The sequence below is a fragment of the Pundamilia nyererei genome, unplaced genomic scaffold (assembly GCF_000239375.1).
Source record: "Pundamilia nyererei isolate P.nyererei 1_Seehausen unplaced genomic scaffold, PunNye1.0 scaffold00188, whole genome shotgun sequence".
Lineage (NCBI taxonomy): Eukaryota > Metazoa > Chordata > Actinopteri > Cichliformes > Cichlidae > Pundamilia > Pundamilia nyererei.
In genome coordinates, this window is record NW_005187589.1 from 930,259 (window position 1) to 937,357 (window position 7,099).

General features: G+C 40.8%; 1 protein-coding gene across 1 annotated transcript in view; it reads right to left on the minus strand.

The window, feature by feature from the left end:
* The window catches only part of nlgn4xa (neuroligin 4 X-linked a), a 131,346-nt gene extending 124,694 nt beyond the window's left edge, over nt 1-6,652 (minus strand). The window contains exon 1 of the mRNA XM_005747096.2: nt 6,334-6,652. The gene's annotated coding sequence lies outside the window, so the exon portion shown is untranslated. The remainder of the gene's footprint in view (nt 1-6,333) is intronic.
* Nucleotides 6,653-7,099: the final 447 nt, after the last annotated feature.

Sequence of the window (7,099 nt, forward strand, 5' to 3'; positions counted from 1 at the left end):
GGTCTAAGTTAACTGATAAATCCGCTTCCCATTTTGCAATAGGAAGTGATATTGATTCATCTGTTTTAGAAAGCATTCTGTATATTTTGGATAGTCATTTGGGGGTTTTAAGAGTAAGGAAATGTGTCGCACTTGGTGGTGTTTGTAGTTCAACTTGACCCGGTTTAAATTTCTTTCTTACTATGGATTTAATTTGTTGATATTCTAAAAATCTTTTCTTGTTGATCCCATATTGTGTAACTAGTCCGTCAAATGAAATAAATTCTGTTTCTTCTAGTATATGTTCTAAATATTTGATTCCTTTACCACTCCAGTTTACATATCTTCTGTGTAAAGCTATCTACAGCTGCTGTATTTTTTACAGGAAGTCCCTGGTAACCCCAGCTGCCAGCGTTTTCCTGTAAAAACAGCACTTTTTGTTTTTTTACAGTGATATGTCTAAAAAAAACACACAAATATACATTTGTATATGTATTTTTAACAGTTAGTGCTTTTTTCCCTTTTAAAGCATATATTGTAATACTGCGCTCAATAAACTAATCACCTCTGAGTCCATTTGTGCTTTCTTTCTTGCCAGCCACTTGGCAGCACTTCTGTTCACACAGCTGAGCCATATTTACTCTGATGGATGTTACAGATGAAACTCTGAGTACAGCTTCCAGGTGGGCATCTGGAAGCCCTGACCTGAACTTGCTTTAACAAGCAAGACCTGGAATATCAGCAGCATGCAGCTCGTCAGCTGTCAGGTAACTTACTTCAACTGCAGCGTCAATATCCAAATTCCTCAATCCATATAAGTCATCTCACACTTCTATTGAACTCAACAAAAAAGTACTGGAACATCCATCTTTCTTGAAATTTTCTTCATTTGGCACGGAGTTTTCTTTTAGGTTTTTGAGAGCAACTTTACAAAAAATTCACAGAATTATGTTTAAGTAATGATTTTTAATAATAATTAGTGCTGTCAGCATGGATCTAGTTAAAATGACGTTAACACCATAACTGCATTAAAGTAAATCCTGTTAACGAGTTACCACGGATCAGCCCGTGTGGGCTGCACGGTGTCAACGCGTTAGCACCGTTAGCTCTTTAACGATCCGTGGCAACTCGTTAACGGAGATTTGCCGCATTAATAAATTTATCCTCAGCAGCAGAGGTGGCTCTTGGTCCTCATGTCAGACAGTTTCATCGTGGTCTTGATGGTTTCTGCGACTGCACTCGGGGACACATTCAAAGTTTTAGCAATTTTCCGGACTGACTGAGCTTCAGTTCTTAAAGTAATGATAGGCTGTTGTTTCTCTCTACTGCGATTGGTTCTTGTCATAATATGAATTCTAACAGTTGTCAAATAGGGCTGTCAGCTGTGCACCAACCTGACTGCTGCACAACACAACTGATGGTGCCAACGTCATTAAGAAGGCAAGAAACTCCACCAATGAACCCTGACAGGCTCACCTGTGAGGTGAAACCATGTCAGGTGATGACATCATGAAGCTCACTGAGAGAAGGCCGAGGGTTTGCAGCTGTCGACACAGCAGAGGGCGGCTACTGTCAGGAATCTAAATATAAAACATATTTAAAGTTATTCCTCAATTTTTTCTTTGCTACATAACTCCATATATCTTTCTTCGTGAATTTGATGTGTTCAGTTTGTATCTACAACGTAGAAAATAGTAAAAATAATGAAAAAAACATTAAATGAGAAGGTGTGTCCAAACTTTGACTGGTAGTGTACCTGGTAATGCTGAGCATTCACTTGTTTCAGGTGCTTATAAGAGTCAGGACTGGTGTCAGGCAGGACGGCCTCTTGGCTCTATGGCTCCTACACCTGTACTTTCTTCCTCCCTCAGAGCTCTAGGATTTACCAGACCACCATGGTCTTCCACTACATTGCTCTACAAGTTCCCAAGGGCAATAAAACCTCCACCACAAAAGAGCCATAGTGTTATGTCTTCATCAGCGCATGCAGAAAACTACTGATGGATGAATTAATACAATTTTGGCTTTTCAAGCCACTACGGGTTACTTAACACAGGGAACCCATAAATAAAAACATTATACATGTTTGCATATAAATAATAAGGAAAAAGCAAGTTTCGACTCATTTAAAAGTCTTATTAATGAAAATGATGTGAAATAAGCTATATGCCTTTGAAAATGGGCAAGGGCTTTTATTCACTGTAACATTATATAACTGCATATATTCAACATATATTTAACAGAAGATGTATTGATTTTAGTGAGCAGTTGTTTGGTGTTTGACTACAACCGCAGGCTGTACATCACTGGCTCCTATTATGTTCACGCTGCCTCGCATGGCAGCACAGGAGTCACCAAACAGTAAAAGCATGAATGCAGCAAATGAAATGAAATTGTTACTCATTCTTAACTGAGGGTATATGCTTGTTTTTCTTTTTTTCCCTTGTGTGTGTGCGCGTGTGTGTGTGATAAATTGACAGAGTTTATATTACTTGCAGTAATGGGGCATTTTATGATGTGTGTTTGGGGGATAGGGTGTGTTTGTGTTTTTCAAAAAAGTCCTTCAGATGGCTCGAGCTGAATACAGAGTATGCATCCATAGGTCTCCTTGACAGAAGCACACAGGAGATTGTGAACATTGTTCTGACTCGTAATGATTATATGAGATACGTCTTATGAATATCAATGAAGCCGCAGTCTGTCATTTGCATTTCAATCATCATAAAATGATCCAGTCAGGCACTCTCTACTCCTGTGGCTATCACAGGAAGTTGAACAGACATAAAACAATAGAACTGCAACATACAGTTGCAAGAAAAAGTAAATCTTTTAGAGTTGTCAGGATTTCTGCATTGATTATTAATAAAACTGTTCTGAGTTTCATCTAAGTCATAACAACAAAGCACACAATCTGACAAAGCTAATAACACACTTGTTTTTTTCAGAATCTCCACTTTACAGAAACAACCACTGTCTTTCTTGAACACAATGAGTAATCAGTAATGGATTACAGGCTGGAAAAAGTAAACGTGTCATTTCTCCAGAAGCTACTTGGATCAGCTGACTTTAGAGCAGCGCCACCAAAGAAATCTGTGCTGCCAAAATCAAACTGCACACCAACAACAAAATATCACCACAAATTTAAAGGAAAGTGGAGGGAGCATCGGGGTTTGAGGCTGCTTTGGTTCGTAATAAGTGAAGAAACAATGAATGAAAATGCTACCCACAGCTAGCTGCCTCATCTTAGACAGAAGATAACTAGTAGATGTTGCAAGAAAGAACAAGACAATAAACGAGCATATCACATGCAGAAAAAAGAGAAAAATACATTTTTAAAGAAAATTCTAAGCTTTTTAATGAAGGCATCCAATAAATCGGAATAATCTGAAATATTTGAAGGATAAATGATCTTAAATCCCTCTTCACTGTAAAAGTGTCTTAAGCAGCAACAGGGAACGTGTGAAAGAGGCCAACGCTCCTAAAACACATGCTATGAAACTTGGGAAATTCCAGCAATCACTCTGATGTGCTAAGGCCGGATGGATGGATGGATGGATGGATGGATGGATGGATGGATAGATGGATAGATGGATAGATGGATAGATGGATAGATGGATAGATAGATAGATGGATAGATAGATAGATAGATAGATAGATGGATGGATGGATGGATGGATGGATGGATGGATGGATGGATAGATAGATAGATAGATAGATAGCATGTCTGTTTTGCATTTTCCATCTCGCCTACTAACATTAAAATATTGGTTTTAAACCAGAGAAAGAAACTCAGATATGCTGTGATGTGAAGAATGTCTCTATTTTCTCCTTCTTATGTTACACAAACATGATGAGTGACTCAAGTTGTTAGCTTCTTAAATATGTGTTTTTCTGAAGTATCCTTTACCAGGACGATGACGTTTACACCTGTGCTCTTCATCTCAAAAGTCATTTCGATATAGTTCAAAGATTTCATAGCATTTCATATAAATGACATAAAATGTTTGTGCTGATCAATAACTATTGACTGTGAGCTCTTTGCATCAATATGACTGCTTAGCACTAGAAGCACCCGGAGGCTAACTCTGATCCCTTGGCGAGTCAAATAACTTCATCATCTCGTTTTTCATAACTTGTCTGAAGATTGGTTTAATCATCACAGGGTGATTTTTGAAGTGTGTGGGATCTCAATGCGCGGCCACCGTATCCTAGAGAAAGCAGACTAATCATTTTAATTTTGTAAAGAAACATTTCTCTGGGAAAAAGAACCCAATCTGATTCTTTATCAGCTTGTAATCGACAACATTAACTTTTAATTTCTTCTTCCTGATAAAGGCAGGCCCTTGCAACGGGGTGCAATGGTATAAATAGCAAGGAGGCTGCACTTTGCAAGAAGTCTTGTAATGGTACCATAACAATGCTGGGACTTTCTTCACAGCCAAGCCACTTAAGGGCCTGATGTCTGATTTTTTACATTAACTGTGGGTAACTCCCTCTAGCAAATTCTGCCAATTTATGGACACATTGATAGAAAATGTGCATAAAGGGGTCAAGATGTTTACAAGAAAGTATTCATACTTACTAGCAACCATGTTGCTAGCAGGTTGCCATAGACCTAAACGTTTCCATACAGTACTCTACTAAAAACACACACCCCATGTGCCAAGTAATTCCTGTTCCAGTTTAGCAGCAATGTGAGAAAGTACCCCAATTATGTAACCAATCTAACGTAAACATAACCTGCAAATGTCAGGGAGAAGACCACCTGCTTTGAGCAGCATGTGAAAATGCACTGACACTTTGTGTTTGCCAGGCTCACCCCATCAGGGGTGCAAAACATGAACTACCCACAGAAGCCATTGTGGGGTAAACTCACACTCCACACCCTCACATGTGTGGTAACATGGTGGCAGAACAACCACTGGCTAAGCATGAGTCGGGTCCATCTCTGTTTGCTTATTCTACCATCACAGAGGAGCCGGCCCTTTGCATTGGCCCCTGTGGACACCAGTGACACAATGAACTAAAAGTTAAGGTAGGCCCAAGCGCGTAGCTCATGCCATCAACATGCAACAGTAAAGGCATTCTCTAAGAGAGATGATGCTTTCAAGCACCCTTCTTTGAACATGAGAGAGAGTACCCCCCCCCCCACACACACACACACACACACACACACACACACACACACACACATCAGAATGAATCAAAGCTTTGCTAAACTCAAGTCTTGGTGTTTGAAGAATGTATTTCTTTAGAGAATCATATGATTATCAATAATAATCAATAATACTCCTGCAGCAGCTTTCAAATGCAAAACATATGTTTCACCTAATGTTCACACATCACATCTATTTTCTGGGTGTGTCTATGTTTTTATGGTCCCTTTTGCACCAAGTTCACCACTCCATTGTGCGGTTCATGAATGACAACACATACAAGGTCATCCGTTTTTAAACCAGCAGCCTGTGTGGAACTGCAATCTGCTGCTGTTACGGAGCCAGTGTGAATGCCACAGATCCATTGAAACCACAGCATTAGCAGCGATGAAGCTGTAAATATCCATGCAAGAGACAAACCCCACTCAACCTTCCACTCTAACCGCCTTTTTTCCTGTTTTTTCCTCCCTTTTTCTCAAAATCCACGTACAGATATCCACACCACCATCTTGTGGATGCTTCGATAGAGACGCACGCAGAGAAGTCCTGCTGGAAGATGCCCGTCTTTGTTGCATCCCATACACACAAGAGTTGTGGAAAAACGCGAGTGTGTGGCGTGTTGAAACGTTTTGCCACCTAGAGGGAAAAACGTTTTTAAGCTGGTGGAATACATCCGCCTATCGTGTCGGCGCTGTCGCAATAAAGGTAACCGAGCTGTTCAACGGGCGCAGAGTTTGGTTTAAGACACGATTCCAAGTCTGCGTGTCTACACAGAAATACACAAATAAACAAAAAGTGCAGTTCGGGATTTGAGATGTATGTTTATCATCTTCTGCATCAACCGACATCTTTACTGCAGCAAATCGTTTCTCTAATCAACACGTTCACGTGAACTGGAGTCTAATGAAAGTGCGCAAGAACAAGCCTGTCGTGTTGCGGGGTTTTCAGGTGAAAACATCGCCATGCCAGACTCCTAACAGTTTTTCCAACTGTAAAAAGGAAAAGCCTGATTCTATTAAGGTTACCAGTGTCTGGAAGAATCCCCTTTGGACTGTGCTATGTTGCGAGACAGCAGAGGAGGGGGTCAGCCCATGGAAACGCACAGACCTTCTCCCCTTCTCTATAAATCTACACTGTTATTTCTCGCTCGGGGAAAGCTGTGAGGCTCGCCATGACATCCCGCCGGCAGCGCACTTACCTCAGCCTGTATCACCACCGTCTGACTTAAATGTAAGTCCCGACTTCAGGCGAAATACACACCACATAAGAAAAACGCAATAAAGTCCACGTCCAACCCGCTGCTCTGCAAATCCAAAGTAAGACGCGCAGTCTTTGCGCTCTGAACACAGTTAACTGTACGTCCAGCATGTGTTTTTGAGACAGACTGAGTGTGTGTGTGTGTGTGTGGTATGGGAGAATAGAGATGCGGCTTTATCAGCACAGAAGATGTTTCAATGAGTCACTGCAGAGGCACTGGAAACGGTGCTGAATCTAATTGCTCTCGCAGACCGAGTGTATTGCGCGGACAAGATTAGTGATAGAGAAACCAGGTCTCTCTCTCTCTCTCTCGCTTGCCATTGGACTACACCGACTGAAATATACTAAGCCTGCAGCCAATGGATTGCCGCATTCTCTCCATCACCCTTAACCAGCCGCTGAGTTGTGGCAGCTCTGGCATGGAGCATGGCACCAGCTACTCTTCAAACCCGGTTCTGGGTGCTAACATCACTGCACAATAGCTCACAGTCACAAGGCAGGCTTTGCACTCATGCAAATGAAAAACTTTGTCTTCCTATTCTTGTCATAGTTTAGGATAATCCGACAGGTTAGCACTGTCAGATTATCCTAAACTTCACTGTCCACTTTTAAATCACGTCTTAAATCCCGCTTTTGGCTTTTAACCTCAGTGAGACTCAGTTTCTCTTGTAATGAAATTAGTTATTTAATTAATTATTTTACTTTTA